The sequence below is a fragment of the Mastigoproctus giganteus genome, chromosome 6 (assembly GCF_048544385.1).
Source record: "Mastigoproctus giganteus isolate SK-2022 chromosome 6, ASM4854438v1, whole genome shotgun sequence".
NCBI classification, from domain to species: domain Eukaryota; kingdom Metazoa; phylum Arthropoda; class Arachnida; order Uropygi; family Thelyphonidae; genus Mastigoproctus; species Mastigoproctus giganteus.
In genome coordinates this window covers 2,881,192-2,899,477 of record NC_143580.1, presented here as the reverse complement: position 1 = coordinate 2,899,477, position 18,286 = coordinate 2,881,192, and positions in this window count along the sequence as shown.

Below are 18,286 nucleotides of genomic sequence, written 5' to 3'. Positions count from 1 at the left end.
TGCCCTGGCCTTCAAATTCCCTAGACATCAATCCCTTTGAGCATCTGTGGTTTGCGTTGGAACAGCAACTCCGATCTGCGGCGTCTCAACCACGGACCTTACAGGAGTTAAAGGATCTTCTGGTTACGTGTTGGTACCAGATACAACAAGACACATTTAGAAATCTTGTAGTGTCCACGCCTCATCGGGTACGAGCTGTTTTGGCTGCACGTGGAGGACCAACATCATATTAGGTAGGTCGTCATAATGTTTTGGCTCATCGGTGTATTTTGTAACTGGAATATCCTGTTTGTGTAATGGAAGAACTTCAAATCCCGCCGATTGAACCAGACATGGATGAGGAGATGATTTAACTCGCAACTGACACAACATCGAAAAAGGTCGACAGAGACTAGGAGGCGGTAAAGACCCATGTTCTGCAAACAGTAAAAGAGACAGCAAAGACGGAGGAGACTAAAAGTTCAATGTATCGAAGGATGTGTTTTGTCGTATTTTATATTAAAAAATAATGAATTTTAAATTTAAAACTTTTTTTTAAATAGTACTGCTTCAGTTCCACTTGTAAACGGTGGATTCAAAGATTGGCAACATTTAAAAAGACAGTTGAATATTCAAGAAAAAAGCAATATGCACGTTGAGTGTACTAACAAATTAATTAATTTGCGTAAAAACTTAGAATTACGAAATACATTAGATGAAAACATCATCAAAGTCTGATAAATCAAGAAAAAATAAGATGCCAATCAATATTAAAGAGAACAACTAAAGAACTAAAATGGTCTTGGGCAGGAAACATAGCTCGAAGACATGATGACAGATGGACTAAGAAAATAACAGAATGGTATCCAAGAGGAGCTAGAAGAAAACCTGAAAGACAACGACGGAGATGGATAGATGAAATTCATGAGTTTGTGGGTAGTAAATGGATGGTCATTGCACAAAATAGAAGGAACTGAAAAGTTGCTGGAGAGGCCTTCATCCTGCAGTGGATTGAAAATGGCTGATGATGATGACGATGATTAAAGAGAACTGTTCTTTGCAGTCAATATTTGGCAAAACCAAATTTGGCTTTAAGGGATACTAATTCAAAATTATTCGATAACTATAACGGAAACCTTTCGCAATTAATACAAATGATTGCCAAATTTGATTCCACTTTATCGGAACACATCCAACGTATTCAGATTGATAAACTTCCCATGCCACATTATTTATGAGATAAAATTCAAAATGATATTTTAAATATAATAAGGACAAAAATATTAGTAAGTTACAGGAAGCTAAATATTATTCTTTGATTTTAGATTGTAGATTTGATGCCAGTCGCCAGAAACAATTGACAATTATTTTAAGATGATTTGTAATTTATAATGATGAAACATAAAAAATTGAAATTAGGGAACATTTTTTAGGTTTATGTGAAATTGAAAATACGACTGGTAGTGGACTAACTACATTCATTTTAGAATTTTTGGAAAAATATAACATTGATATTCAAAATATGCGTAAGTAAACGAGGCAAATATGAAAGATAAACAAAATGGTCTTCAGGAAAAAAAATTAGATATAAACCCCCTGAGCCTTTTTCCCACCTTGCGCTGCATATACTTTTAGTGGTGAATGATGCGGCAAAAATATATTTTGAGACAGTTGATTTGTTTGGAATTATACAGGAACTTTATAATTTTTTTTTCTAGTAGTGCTAAACGGTGGGCAATAAAAACCAAAGTTTCAAATCTTTTAAAAATTTTATGTCCATGAATCAGACTCCACAAGAAATTTTAAAGTTTTAAATTCAAAAGTAATTTAACCACTCTACTTAGTAATACATTAAAATTAATAAAAATTTACCTCCATTGATTAAATCAATGCATCAACAAAGATTAAATAATTTGGCAATAATATCTATAAGAAGTGATATTTGTGATTCTTAAGAAATAAAAAATATTATGTCTGATTTGCTACAGCCAAAGCAAGACAAGTTAAATTTATATAATGTTTTGTTATTGTTTTATTATTTACATTTTTATTTTAAGTTTATATATAGTTTTATTTTACTGCAGTCAAAGCAAAATAAATATATTTTCGTTTTTTAAATTTATTTTTAACATATTTATTTCATCTCTCGTAATATATGTTATTTTGTGTTTAAAAAATAAAATTATATAATTTTGGATTTTTTTAAAAAATTCATAGAAGAAATGGATATAAGAAAAATTACCGTGGGGGGAAGGTAGAGGCGGAAATAAGAAGTTTGCCCCAGAGCGGTTATAGCCTGGCGTGGCCCTGCATCCACTCGTCCAATTAGCGAATGGCAAAAAAAAATATAAAGTTCTTCAGCTACGATATACGGTATATGGATAGCCTTATGTGATAAATAAGAAAGAAAGAAAGAAATAATAATTGACGCATTTCTATTAGTTAGGTTTTAACGAAAATGCCCAAATATGTAATTTCACGAAAATCTAACTCCTGGGAGTCGAGTTATTACATTAGAATTAGCATTAGTCGAGGAACATGATGCAAGAAGTGCAGTCCCTCAGGGTTCAGTGTTGGGTCCATTATTGTTTTCTGTATTTATAAATGATATTGATGATGGTATATCAGACTTAATGCCCAAGTTTGCAGACGATATGAAGGTTGGCAGAGTTGTTAATGACAGTATCCTGCTGCAACAGGATCTAGAAAAGTTGAGCAGATGAGCTGAGAGGTGGCAAATGAAGTTTAACATTGACAAATGTAAAGTACTACATATGGGAAAGCAGATATCCTAGAGTAACGTTTCCACTCTAGGATTTTCATTCTCTACCACTGCCAGTGTAGTACCACAGGGTACTACACTGGCAGTGGTAGAGAATGAAAAGGACCTGGGGGTAATTATGCAGGCAGATATGAAGTTTTCTGAGCAGTGCAGATGGTCTGCAAGAGTAGCTCATGGTGTCTTGTCAATGATATACAGGAATTTTTCTAGCAGGGATAAGGTGATTATCCCCTTGTATAAGGCAATGGTCAGGCCATACCTTGAATACTGGATACAGGGCTGGAGGCCTCATTTTAAGAAGGATGTAGAGCTGTTGGAACCAGAACGGAGAAGGGCAACAAGATTAGCCAATGCTAGAAGTATAGTAAATAAATTTGATGAATTTGAAGTGTTGGTCAAGACAGCAAAGGCGGATATTGTTGGGACAGCGGAGACGCGGTGTCACCCAGATACAAGGAACGCAGAATTGGAATTTGAGGAGTACAATGTGTACAGGGAGGAGGTGTTATGCTGTTAATTAAGAAAAACAAAATCAAAATAAGTGCATACAGTTGATATAGATGAACAGTGCACTGTTGAGTCAGTTTGGTGTGACATAAGCACTGTGACATAAGCAAAAATAAGAGTAGGATTGTGTTATAGGCCTGATGACTCGAATGAGTACAATGAACAATTGCACAGAGAAAAAGAGTGGGCTAGTAAATCAGAATGTCTTATAATGGGGGATTTTAACTTCCCAGATATTGACTGGAACTTGTGGGTTGGTCACTCACACACTAGTCAGACTATTGTGGATTTATTGGATGATTGTTTTCTGCAGCAGCAGAAATCAAACAAGAAAACTCTTGATCTGGTTATCAGCAGTGATAATTCGTGTATTAAGAATTTGCAGATAAAGGAACCACTACGTGGCAGTGATCACAGTGTGCTGATGTGGGATTTACCTAAAGATTTCATTACCATCAGGGGTAAAGGAAAGGTTTTTTGCTTCCGTAAAGGCGAGTACAGTGGTCTCAGACAATTTTTAAATTCTGTACAGTGTGATCAACTGACAATGTTACCAACAGTAAATTCTAAGTGGGAAGCATTCAAGGAATTAATCGTGGATGCTATTAAAAGTTTTATACCTATTGAGAAATATTGTTCAAGGTTTAGGCCAAAATAATATTTTCTGTTTATACTCCGGCACGATAACCAAGTCAGTAGAGTTTACAATAAATTGTCAATACAAATATTTATCGTATTTAGTAGTCACGGGCTTGAACCCCGGTTCATTCAAGGAAAGCGTGCTCTGCACTCTCGCTCCTGACCACTGGGCTACGTCAGGCCTAAATGGTTATCAAATGAACTAATGAGACTCGTAACAGAGATGAAAAATGCATGGGATGCATATAAATTATCAAGCGACTCAGAAGCCTATGGCAAATATAAGGTAATCTGTAATCAGGTCCCAAAGGAGGTTAGGCAGGCGAAGGCAGATTACAAGAAATCTTTGGCAAAGGATGCTAAGATAAACAGCAAGGATTTCTTTACTTATATAAACTCTAAAAGGAAGGGGATGAATCTGATTGGTCCACTTGATATCGATGGTCCGACTGTTGATGATCCTGCTCAGATAGCAAACAAACTGAATGAGTATTTTGCATCTACATTCACACATGAGCAGTTATTAAGGTTTGAAAATGGCAGAAGGTTATCAAATTGTAGCAGGGTACTTAATGATTTTGTAATAACAGAGAGCAAAGTGGCGGAGAAATTGTCGAAGTTAAACATAAGAAAAGCACCTGGGGTGGATGGGATCTATCCAGTTATATTAAAGGAGACGGCACAGCAACTAAGCAAACCCTTAGCCATAATTATGAGAGCATCTTTGGACTCCGGGGAGGTTCCCACGGACTGGAGATGTACAAATGTATCCCCAATTCACAAAGGGGGATCGAAGGGTGACACGAGTAATTACAGACCAGTTAGTTTAACTTCTGTTCCGGGTAAAATAATGGAGTCACTGGTTAAAGATGCATTGCAGGATCATCTAGACAAGACCGCAGCAATAATTCAGACACAGCATGGGTTTGTTAAGGGAAAGTCTTGTCTGACAAATTTGATTGGTTATTATGGAACTGGATGCAAAAAATAATTTTGATATCATATATTTGGATTTCAGGAAAGCTTTTGACACTGTTGCGCATGGAAGACTATTGTACAAATTGGAGCAGAATGGTATTAAGAGTAAGTTGCTACAATAGATAAAAGGATGGTTAAGTGGGAGAAGGCAGAGGGTGGTAATCAATGGGTACTGCTCTTTGTGGACTAATGTTATTAGTGGAGTCCCACAGGGTTCGGTGTTGGGTCCACTGTTGTTCTGTATATTTATCAATGATATTGATGAAGGTATATCAGGCTTAATTTCGAAGTTTGCAGATGATACAAATGTTGGCAGGGTTGTTAATGACAGTAATGGCAGTGTGCTACTGCAACAGGATCTAGATAATTTGGGCAGATGGGCTAAGAAGTGACAACTGAAGTTTAACCTTTACAAATGCAAAGTACTGCATATGGGTAGAAGTAACCCCAGAGAAACGTACCAACTGTGTGGTACTACACTTAAGGTGGTAGAAAATGAAAAAGACCTGGGAGTAATTGTGCAGTCAGATATGAAGTTTTCTGAGCAATGCAGACAGACTGCCAGGGCAGGTCATGGGGTTTTGTCAATGATATATAGGAATTTTGCTAGCAGGGAAAGTGAGGTGATTGTCCCTCTGTATAAGGCAATGGTCAGGCCACGCCTTCAGTACTGCGTACAGGTCTGGAGGTATCATTTTAGGAAGGATGTCGATTTGCTTGAGCGTGTACAGAGAAGGGCAACAAGATTGGTGAGGGGAATGAAGGGATCCTCTTACCAAGAGAGGCTAAAGTTCTGTAAATTGCAGTGGCTGGAAACTAGGCACCTGCGAGGTGATCTGATTGAGGTGTATAAAGCCTTGAATGGTTTGAGCATGCTCAATGCTGATGGGACACTTCCTCTTGCTCAGAATAATCGCCTGAATGGGCATAAATTCAAATTGAGGAAAGACGGTTGTAGGATAGATGTGCGGAAGTTTGCCTTTAGCCAGCGTGTGGTTGATTGTTGGAAAAAACTTCCACCTGCCGTTGTAGAAGTTGATAGCTTAAATAGATTCAAGGCAGAACTTGACAAACATTTGGAGCGAGTGGATGGGTGAAATAAGGGCTTTTTGTTTTTTTAGTTGATGCTAAAGCTTGCTTTCTTGCATCATCTGCCTTTGCTAATGCTATGAAAGCAAGCTTATAGAGCATCAACCAAAAAAAAAAAAAAAAAAAAAAACCATTCCCATTTTCCCCATCAGTTCTCTTCAAATATGTGTGTCTAGTTCTGCCTTGAATTTCTTTAAGCTGTCACTACCACAACGACATATGGAGATTTGTTCCAGCAATCAACTACCTGCTGGCTAAAGGCAAATTTCCGCACATCTATTTTGCAACTCTCTTTCCTCAATTTGAATTTATGCCCCCTCAGGTTCCTAACCTGAACAAGCGGAAGTATACCATCAGCACTGAGCCTGCTCAACCCATTTAAGGCCTTATACACCTAAAATGAAGCCTCCAGATCCGTATGCAGTGCCCAAAGTGTTGTATGACCATTGCCTTATACAATGGGATAATCACTTCCTTAACCTTGGTAGAAAAATTCCTGTATATCATTGACAAAACACCATGAACTACTCTTGCAACTTGTCTACACGGCTCATAAAACTTCATATCTCCCTGCACAATTACCTCCAGGTCGTTTTTCAATCTCCACTATCCTGAGTGTAGTACCACACAGTTGATACATTACTCTCGAATTACTCCTACTTTACATTTGTCAATGTTAAACTTCAGTTGCCACCTCTCAGCCCATCTGCTGAACTTTTCTAGATCCTGTTGCAGTAGCGTACTGCCATCAGTGTCATTAACAACCCTGCCAAACTTTGTATCGTTTTCAAACTTGGTCATTAAACCTGATATACCATATCATTAATAAATACAGAAAATAACAATGGGCACAGCACTGAACCATGGGGGAATTCACTAATAACATTACTCCACAAAGAGCAGTGTCCGTTGATTATCACTCTCTGTCTTCTCCCACTCAACCATCCTTTTATCCATTGTAGCAACTTGGCCTTAATGCCACACTGATCCATCTTTTAGCAGTCTTCGAAGTGCAATGGTATCAAAAGCTTTTCTAAAATCCAAGTATATGATATAAAAATTATTTTGCATCCAGTTGCCTTTGTGACCACGTCATAGTATCCAATAAAATTGGTCACACAAGACTTCCCTTTAACAAACCCGTACTATATAAGCTTGCTTTCTTGTATCATGTGCCTTTACTAATGCTAATGCTATGTTTGATCTATAGCTGCAGTCTTGTCAAGATGATCGTACATGCGTGGATGGACAAAGAAATAATTTGTTGGATATCTATTGGTCTGATTTTAATGAAATTTTTGAACGCCTGAAAAATCTTTTATAAGGCCGAAATTTAAAATTTCATGAAAATCCATCCATTAGGATCCGATTTACTACATGCAGATGTAAGGACGGATGTGGGGAAGAGAAAGGGTGAAGACACTACGCATGTATGCTGAGGCGCCAAAAAATAAAAAAATAATTTCGAAAAAAGAAAATTTTATTTAATTTCATTATTAAATATAAGGAATTTCTGTAGAGAATGAAGCCGTGCGGTTTTTTATTGAATTAAATAAAATTAAATTGAATTAAGATTATTGAAATGAATTTCACAATTCGAGGAAAGGCTCGAACCCAGGGGCTCATATATGGTGAGTATGGACTTGGCACACCCAGGGTCCTGAGCTGGATATCACCATTCTTCTCTTTCTTGGTGATTCCCCTTCCACTTCTCTCTCAGGGTAATTCAGAATTTTTTTTTTTTTTTTTTTTTTGGCTGGTGCATAAGGCTCAGGCTTCCTTGCACCATATAGCTACTACTACTACTACTAATAACAATAAATAATGACAAAAATGCTTATTAAATAAATTCTGTATTCTATTGTTTTCACGTTTCACAGAATATTTAGTAAATGGCCTATTGACCGGACAATAAAAAATTAAAATCGCGCTGCTACTGTCTAGCAGCGCGATTAAATAAATAATTTTTCTCACTATCGTTTTTCATAATTAGAATTTAACATTTGCTCCCCAATTAATGTCGGTATGTTTACTTGCTTCCAAGAGATCAAAATGTTGAGTACTTCCTGAGGACAATAACACTTTTCCTGATCCCATCATAATATCATTTCTTCAGGAGCAATGTTTTTGTGATCTTGTCACAAAACAGTTTCGCTTAAAGTAAAGTCTTGTGGTGGCACAAAGTTTTGGCTTGGGTATTTGCCCTAACACGAATCCCAAATGGACGGTGTTGAGATTTGGTATATGACCATCTTAAGTGTGGCTACAAGTACTGTAAAGTAGGCACTCATTGTAGTCCTGAAACGATAAGATTTATCGCTGAATATTGCATTGTATAAAATGGAGATCACTTTGGGCAGCTACTTTAGATATTTTCCTTTTACTGGTTTATTTCAGTTTCTTTTTACGTTTTATAATTTATTTAATGTCTGTTTAATATCTCGTAAATAAAGACTTTTGATTTAATATCTCGTAAATAAAGACTTTTGAGACATGTTTATAGGAACTTTTTTCTTATTTTTAGCTATAGAACATGCTGCCACCTTTGTTTTGTGCAATTTTGATGCGAGGAATTTTTTACGCCCTATATATAGTATACATAAATAATGTAACAAATTCTGTTTATATACAGACGTTTTTCTTTCTGTTCTTTATTTTCCTCTTTATATAACCTTGCCTCAGTGACCTATATTTCTCAAGGCCGTCACTACACTGTAATTTGATTTCACATGACTGCGATCACCTTATTTCCTGCTGTGATAGTTTTCGATAACTTTTTTCCTCGCTTTCATTCCCGGAGGTTGTTTATGATTAACCAAAATTAACTCTTATAATAAAGTTAATATAGCATGCTTTGCTGTACCGTATAGGATTCTGGATTTTAGGTTCGTGATCCTCTATTGAAAATGTGGCGTTGTGGACTGTTGAAAATCCTCTATTGAAAATGTGGCGTTCTGGACGTTATGAAATTTTATTGTACAAGTATCACAAGAATTAGCAAGAACAATTTCATGGTCTCACAATGGTCAGAGGCAGCTAACTGAAAGAGCTAAATAACTAAAAATACCAGATGATCAAAGAACGTGTAACGTTTTATAAGTACGAACCTCAGGCTGTACCAGAGACATCTACAAACAAACTGTACTGGGACAATGTTGTAATTACGAACAAGATGATATGACACAACAGAGCAGATACAACCCTCGTCGACAAGAAGGAAATGTAGGAATTTAAGCTACTTACCTGATCGACATAGCTGTGCCCAACACCAGCAACCTCCAGAAAACATTTGAGGAAAAGATCAGGAAGTACTTAAGACAGGAAGACAGGAAGTTAAATATATGGAACAAGCAGTGACCATCTCGATCATCGTGTCAAGCACTGGCATGGTGCCAGAGAAAGCCTCCATAAGAACCTAGCACGAATAGGTTTTCTAAAGAACACTTACACGGAACTCCAGAAAACCACGATCCTGAACACCTGTAGAACAATAACAGAGTACCTCAGCTAACAGTAATAATAATAATAATAGCAACCATACACAACCAACCACCTCCATGGACTTGGTAACAGTCTCCATCATGGAGCGGAAATATTTTTATAAAGGAGATAAAAAAAATAATAATAAAGAGCAAAATGTACATAAACATAAAAGTGGACAGTGTTTGTGACTAGCAGAGAAGCAAATTTTTGGGTTCATCGCTGCTCGCCAGTTTTGAGAGTCCCAATTTTTGTGTTAATGAACTAAAGAACACATGAACGATAATGGGGTTTTCATAAAAATTAAATAAATAACACGAAGGATATATAATAAATTGGAGTATTTAGTCCTATCACATTTGGCTTTAGGGGTTTTGAAAGTGTTCAGACGAACCTGGACCAGCCCCTATGAGGCCCATGCAGGAAGATATTTAAAATTATTATTTTTTTAATGTAGGACTGTCAGTCTTTCTTCCATCTACGAAACTGGCCATTGACTGATAGTCCTGTATGAAAAAATTGTAAAATACTGGAATTGGTTTGCTGTTGGATTCCACGGGATCGGTAAAGTGCAATATAATCCCATAATCCTCTGATGGTAGTGAAAAATTTTATTATTTTATGAGACAAAAAATGAATGAGATTTCTGTCAGTGGTGGCGTTCTCCAGAATGTTATTTTTATTGCTGTGCACTGCCATCAACAAAAATATGCTTTGAGATCGATCAATCAGTCGTGATGTTCCAATCCCGATCCCTGGTGTAAATACTGTGACTACTTAGAAGTTCGAGGGAATTCTGACTTGTTTACTGCTGGAATAATTTAATTTTATTAGAAAAAGAACTGGCGTCTATCTTCATATTAAAGACATAGACCATGTTCTTGAAAAATTAAAATGATAAAATTGCAGTTATTTACGTAAATATAACTTTTATTATTTACTTTTTTTTCTTTTTTCATCATAAATGATTACATTATGAATGAAACCGCCTTCGGGTTTTATTCTCTTTTAAACAGGATCTTGATATTAGAAGAAGACTATCGTTTAATCAAAGGAGTGATCTAGCTGACCACAATGGCTACAGGAAATTTTAAAATATCTTACTGGAAGTGTTTCCACGTAATGTCTTTCTCAAGTTTAATTAATTGCATTTAAATTGTTTTGAAAATATTAATTAATTTCATCAATAATTTATTATATTTTAATGTTATTTAATCTGTTAATATAATTAGCATTCTTTAATTTAATTAGTTAATTTATTTAATAATTAAGAGAGTTAAAAGATGCTAGACAATAAAAGCTTTTTTATTTTTAGAAATGTTTTGCGAGACATTTTTAGCCTTAACAAGAACTTTCGGAATTCATTCAGGAAGAAAGTTGTAATTTCGTTCTATCCATGCCTGTTGGATACTGCATTAAGCGTTCATGCGTTGTGGTTAAATAGTGCACGCAATCCGTTGAAAAACAAGAAGGCGTAAAAATAAAGGAGCAGAAATCAGTACAGATATTGGCTGTGGCTGACGCGATGCGCGTTAAAATATCTCGAGAGCTCTGAGGAAACGAGAAGAAAAAAATCTTGTGGCAGGCTTTGAAAGTGGCGTGACGAGGTCCACCGATCAAGCATCGCCCCCGATGACTCTCCTTCGTATCGAAGGTTGAACGAAGGTGAACGAACTGAAGGAGCTGCTTGTTTGTTTGCCTTCGATAATTGCCACAGAAACGGGGCCTGTTTCTGAAAGCCCGATTTTAAGCAAACAAATAACCAATTGCTGCTTATTTGCTTAATTTTTAAGCGGAAGGAATTAAACAAAAATTGAAGTTTTCACATTGGCTGATTTTAGGAGATTTGTGATAAATACCATGAATTTATCGCGTGAATTTGGTGAGGAGAACGAAGGGGTTCTACTGAAATACTTAAGTTCTCATTCATTTTTTTTTTTCATTTATTTACACACCCAAATATTATGTACAATTTCAAGAAACATAAACAATAATATATATACAATTTTATGTACATTTTCATTCTCATATATATAATTACCCTAGCATATATATATATATATATATATATTTTTTGTTCACAATACAGTTGAGGAAACAGTACAAAACACGTGTGTGTGTGTCCTGGTATCAAGGGTGGCCCCTAGGCATAGCCCATCTCCACCTAGTGGATCCGTATTGGATGTAGGACCTCTGCAAAGGAGCAGCCAATACCTGTGCAGCTGCTGTCTGGTGCCTATCCCCAGGCGCGAGTAGCCAGGCCTGGGTTTTTCTTTTTTTTTTTTTTTTTAACTTTTACATGCCAAAGTGCACGAAATCCCGCACCCACTGGAGGTAGTGCAATACCAGTGGGTGCCCGCTATCCCGCTCACAGGCTGCCCAGGCCTAGAGCCCGCAAAAAAAAAAAAAAAAAACAAGGCTGGAGCTCCAAAAACCCATTGAAGTCACACAGCCAAGAGAAACATTTTTAAAGAGACCTGCAGTTATCAGGAGAATTATGTATGTCAGTTATCCTATTAAGTTTAGCATTAACAAGGAAATAAACTGTTAACATTGATCACTATTTACATTACAGTGAGATTTACCACTCTCTCTGTTTGACAGTTCTACCAACAGAATTTGAAAATTATTTACAGTCGGTTTTACAGCAACATAAGTTGTTACTTACCAATAGTTACATGTATTTCTGTTTTATGCAATTGTAAAGACTGTCCAGTAGTCTAACTGTTCAGGAAATATAGTCTCATTTAATTTCTTCCCCGGTAGAATCTGAGCTTGTAGAGTAGGGCTATAGAAGTTCCTCAAGGCGATTTCCATGTAAATAGTTCACATGGTACTCCTGAGATTTAGGCAGGAGAGGAAGTTCCCAGCATGCATTAAAGCACTCGCAGTAACACTAGCGTTCATGCAGAAGGTTTTTCTATACGTGTAGCTATAAATTATCAGTCAGAGAGCAGAAATTGGAGTTTTTTGTGTTCAATTGGCTTGATGGCATTTCAGATTATTGCAGGATTCATCCTATGGGGAGAAGATCTTATTTTATTTATTTATTTTTTTTCTTTTTAAATAAGATTTCATGAGAGAGAAGCGTGTTGGGGTGCGCAGAAGTATGGGTATTCTTAACTGTACGTTAAGCAATTATTTACAATTCTTCGAGGTTAGCTTCCTAATAATTTAGGCCCGTTTATACACAAAGCTTCTTGGAATCCCATCCAGCATCACTTAGGGGAGAAAGGGGTCTACTTGTCATTTCCTGTTGCGTTGATGGCTATCTTCCGATATGTTCTACCCAAAAGTGAGTTAATCTGGATCATTATGACACCACAGTAGAGTTTCTAGCCGCAAGTCTTTTCTTGAAAACTGCCGCAGAGAACTGTTGAAATGTAGTGAAGACATCAGAATTTTCGATGAGCAAATGTACATTATTTTCTGAGAGATTATTTATTTTACTCAGCAGTACCTGTCTTTCATTCGAATAATCGTTACATTCAAAGAGAACGTGCTGCCATGTCTCAGATGCTCCGCAGTGACAGAAAGGATCAGGCTCAAGGCTCCTTTCGAAAAGTTTAGCCCTGAGCGATCCGTGGCCAGTCATTAAATATGATGTGGTCATGCTAGGCACAAACCATTTTGAGACTGTGGGTAATGATGCCAATTCAACATTTGAAATGTATCTTCGTGTAACCTCACCGTGTTCACTTTCAGCCCATCTTTGCTGCCAAACAGCGGTGAGTTCCTTCCAGAGTCTTCGTTTTTCCTCTTTTATTCTGTTCGTAGGGTCTGTTACAATATTGAAAATATTTACAGAAATTCCTTTTTTGAGATTGTAGATCATACCCCTGTAGGAGATATAAAGGTCCAGAGGCAGGGTTCCTGCTAGAACTTGTAGGGCATTATTCGACACCGTCCGAGGAGCTTGTAGAAGTGTGAGCAACACCGAACGCTGTAATGAAAGAAGTTTAGTCCTGGTCTTAGTTTTTGAGACCCTCCAGAACCAAACACCTGCTGCTTACGCAGCAATTGGTAGGAAGATAGTCTTATAGTATAAAGACAACGTCTTTTTGCTGAGGCCCCATTCTTTTCTGGAAATCCTTGCAATTCCAGCCGTGAAGTTTTTAATTTTCTCAGAAATTTTGGATACGTGAGTATGAAAGTTTAGTTTGTCATCTATTGTAAGTCCCAAGTACTTGGTGCTGGATACGTAGGGGATTTGTGAGCCATTTAGGATAACTCTGGGAGGTCTGCCATAATTGAATTGCTTTCGAAAAACCATGAAATTTGTTTTTGTAGGGGAAATTTTGAGCTTATTTAGATTGGCCCAGTTGGATAAATCATCCAATATTGTTTGGATCTTTTGTTCTAAGATCGTTCTTGACATTCCAGTAACGCCAACCGCCAAGTCGTCTGCATATGCAATTTTTTTGCAATCTCCATTTTTCTTTGTCAGCCAATGGTCTAAGACTGCATTCCAGAGGAGAGGCCCCAGGACTGAACCCTGCGGGCACCCTCGGGAAGCAGTCGTGCTGTAAGTCAGGTGTTTGGCACAAACCTTGATCTGTCTGTCTTGAAAGTATGATCTCATAATTTGGTAGATATGATTATCACACATGGCTGAAGTTCTGCAAATTGCAGCGTCTGGAGACTAGGCACCTGAGGTGTATAAGGCCTTGAATGGGACGCTGAATTCTGATGGGATTCTTCCGCTCGCTCAGATTACGAACCTGAGGTGGCATAAATTCAAATTGAGGAAAGAGTTGCAGAATAGATGTGCGCAAATTTGTCTTTAGCCAGCAGGTGGTTAATTGCTGGAACAAACTTCCACCTGTCTTTGTGGAAGTTGATAGCTTAAAGGAGGAACTGGACAAACTTTTAGAGGGAATGGATGTGTGAAATTGTTTTTGTTGGCTTGTTGTTGTTGTTTGTTGTTTGGTTTTTAGGAGCATTAGCAACTGAGGCCATATTGCTCCGGGAATATGCGGTGGTCATTCCCTGACCTTTCCGCATCCTCCGTATTTGGTGGTGACGGGTTCGAACCCCCGGTCTAATCAAGAAGCGTGTGCTACGCACTGTTGCTCCTTCCCACCTGGCTACGGAGGCGCGTTTTTGTTGGCTGAGGCTACAAAAGCTTGCTTTCTTGCGACACATGCCTCTGCTACTACTACCACCACTGGTACTAATTTACATCCAAGAGCAAAACCTCCCTCTAATTTGAAATAAAATCTTGAAATTCGAATTATTTTTAGTCAGGAATTGGAATAAAGCGCACGGAAACGCCGCTTCGGTTCGTCTCATGCGCTGTACGCAATCACGTACATAGTACTAAAAGATATTTGTCAAATTTCCGAACATTTATTCTGCAACTGTCTTTCCTCAATTTGAATTTATGCCCCTATTGGAAACAAACTTCTTTTTTTCTTTTTCATTTTTCGAAAAGCAGATTCGAATCTAAACACATTTATTCATTATGAGTCGAAATGAGCTAGTGACAAACCATCTTCAGAAACGCAAGTAATCGTAGGTTATACCATGTTCAGAGGGCGGGAGTAAAATACAAAATATTCTTGTCGACACCGACCAGAGAGGAAATGTGAATTAAAAATTTTGAAATAGTAAAATAAAGTCTTCCATATATTAGAAGAACAATAAAAAAAAAAAAAGGAAAGCTCCAAAAATGTATTTCTGCAGGTCTAGAATATCCAAAACTGAAAACCACAATTCAACGAAAGAAACTGGAACGAAAGCCAGCGAGACATCTCTCCTTTATTGGCTAAAGGAGACACGTTGCCACACTCTGAAATGAAAATTTAGAGAGGGTAAAATGAAATGAAAGTCGCCTAATGAAGGAAAATGGAAATAAGAAGAAAGAATTCGGCAGTCGATGCCCCATCCACACAAGGAGAAACCACGAAACACTTTAGCAGCGGAGGACGAACGCAGTGTTTCAACAGCCCAACCAGAGATCCTGAGCAGAGGGGCTTAAGCCCCAACACCACCGCAAAAAAGTAAATAAACACAGTCCTAACCAGTCAAGAGCTCCAAGACATGAAAAATTAAATATAAAACGCACGAACCTTTCCTTTATGTTATAATCGTTGCCGCCTGGTGGTTCCATTAGCAGGATATTCTTAATCAGGAAAAGGCACTGCTGATAATCATGCCAATAATACTGCTTTCTCTCATTGCCTCTTTCAGATGCTGATGTGGAAGGGTCATCCAAAAACTCCAAATTACCATGTGATTTACCAGTCTACAAGTTACAGTCAATATCTAGAAAGTTAAAATTCCTCAGTAAACGACATTCAAGTTTACTGGCTCACTCCTTTATCTGTATAGTTGTTCACTATACTCTTCACAGTCCTTTGGCCTATAACATACTCGTACTCTCTTGTTATTTTATTATTTTTTTCCGGTATTTATGTCAAACTAAGCTGTGTCACCACTACACAGACCGCCCACAAAAACCGGTTGCATTAGATTCTGTATTAGATTGTATTAGATTCTGTATGCTTGTTAACCAAGAGCAAAGAGCATAGCTTCACTCGATCCTGTCCAGTCTGTCCTCTTTCCATATATTGTACTGACTATATTCAAATTCTGTATCCCTTAAGCAAGTGGCAAAATGTTTTCGATATCCCTATAGTGTGTGCATTTGGTACCTTAAAGTTCATCAATTTTATTTACTTTTAGCATTATACAGAAGCAAGTATATGTGTGCCTATTCTTGTTCTTAGTAACCCACGGATTTCACTCTCTCACGAGAATCTCCAGACCACATATTCCCTCACAAGTTGTTTTTCTAGCTCTTTTAACAGAAGTTGCACAAGAATCTTCACGTCTGCTTGCTGCTGCCGTTAAACTATTACTCTGTGTGTATCATTTCCTCTCACCCGATCCAACACATCACCTCTCACAACACAACATATGGTGCCAAAGACCCTACATAGCAGTCTAGCAGCAATAGGTCTCCCAGTGAACACCTACAAGGAACTCCATAAAGTCGCAATCTTGAATACCTGTACGGTAGTCAGAGAGTTCCTCGAACAGTAACATCAGACATAACAACAACCACCCTGTGTACTTGGTAGTAATACCCGTCACGAGGTGGAACCCCCAATCAGGGAAAAAATAATAATAATCTCCTATTCTTAATTTCATTAGCAGCCACACTTGTACAATACGGAGTAATGTACCCTTGAAAGATGATGATTGTTCTAAAACGTTATTAGCCTTAGCCTGGCTGATTCTAAGACCTGGAAATCAACCCATAACGTTTTTGAAAAACGAACCATCGATAAATGTGTGGTAAGCTAGGGGCGAAGTAGACTAAATATTTAATAAGTATCTTAATATACCAGAATTTGAATGCACGGGGTTCAGGTCTGCCGTTTTTCCCTAAGGACGGCCTTTCTTGTAATTTTTTTTTAATAATAGACAATCGTATCATGTTGGCAGGTCATTTTCATTATGTCGCTTTCAAAAGTCACTCCTCCAAAAGTATCGTTTTCTTCTCTGACTGCGCAGCACATACTCCAGCATATGCTTCAATATAGTAATAGGGTTTTAGGAGCATCGGCCACTAAGGCCACATTGCTCCGTGTATAATGTCTGTAAATTGCGTGTGTTCTGAGGTTGATTTTGATGGACGAAAAACCCGAGTTTCCAGGAGAAAAACCATGCTACCCTCACCTGAGACCGATTAACTCAGCTACGTTATCAAAAAGGCCTATAAAAATTCCTCACGTCATTAGTATTAGTATTAGCATTAACAATGGGCACATGGTGCAAGGAAGACTATGGCTGATGCTGCACCAGCCAAATATATATATACAATAATAATAATAAAATTAAAATAAAATAATAATAATAAGAAGAAAATTTAAAAAAATAATAATAATTAATAAGAGAAAAGGAAATGGACAACCTATGCGTTTCTCTCCTCGTAGATCCAGCTGACCTTTGAATTTCCCCAAACTGTCAGCCTCTACCACCCATGTAGGTAACTTATTCCAGTAATTTATAACTCGCTGGCTAAATGCTGGATATAATACCCGAATCTTCTGAGAAGATATAATACATCTTCTCAGAATGGGCCCAAGCCACCTTTGGAACTCTTCTGGCAGAAAATCAAGTTTACAGTGAAGCCAACACAGAGAAGATAAAAATCCGTGAAGCAAACTGAAGACAGAGGTCTATGCTGAACCGTCTCAAATCAATATCGCTAGAGATGACATTAAAGCCATGTGAATAGCCTCAGGAATAAAGCCACAATTGGGCCTGATGAATTCTCGCTCTTCATGATTAAGATCAGCAGTGTATACATCATAGATCTGCTCATTCACATTTTCCACAAAATTTTAAGTGAAAACAACTTTTCGAAGATATGGAATACGTACTTCGTTAAACCTGTTCCCAAAAATAACAATCCGAAATCTGCCAAAGACTGTAGGCCTATTGCAATTGGATGTTCGTTTCAAAAAATATTTGAGAAATCCATTTTAAATACCATCAACCATCACTGCTTCGGGCATAGACCGGAGTACCTTCATTCAGTGATCCCACAAAGATCTACTACCACCAATCTTATGGAGACTCTATTTCGAATCCAACACGCCCTTAACTTCAGACAGCAATTAGATATTGTCTTCTTAGACGTTGCATCCGCTTTCGACAGTATTTCATCTCGGCTATTACTATCATCTTGGAGGAATATTTCTATGTAACTGGGCACGTATTAGCTATAATAACGAGTTCTTTGAGGGAGAGACACATCACTGCCATAAATGGAATTTCCAAAGAGATCTTCCAAGTCAAAAGAGGAGTCCCACAAGGTGG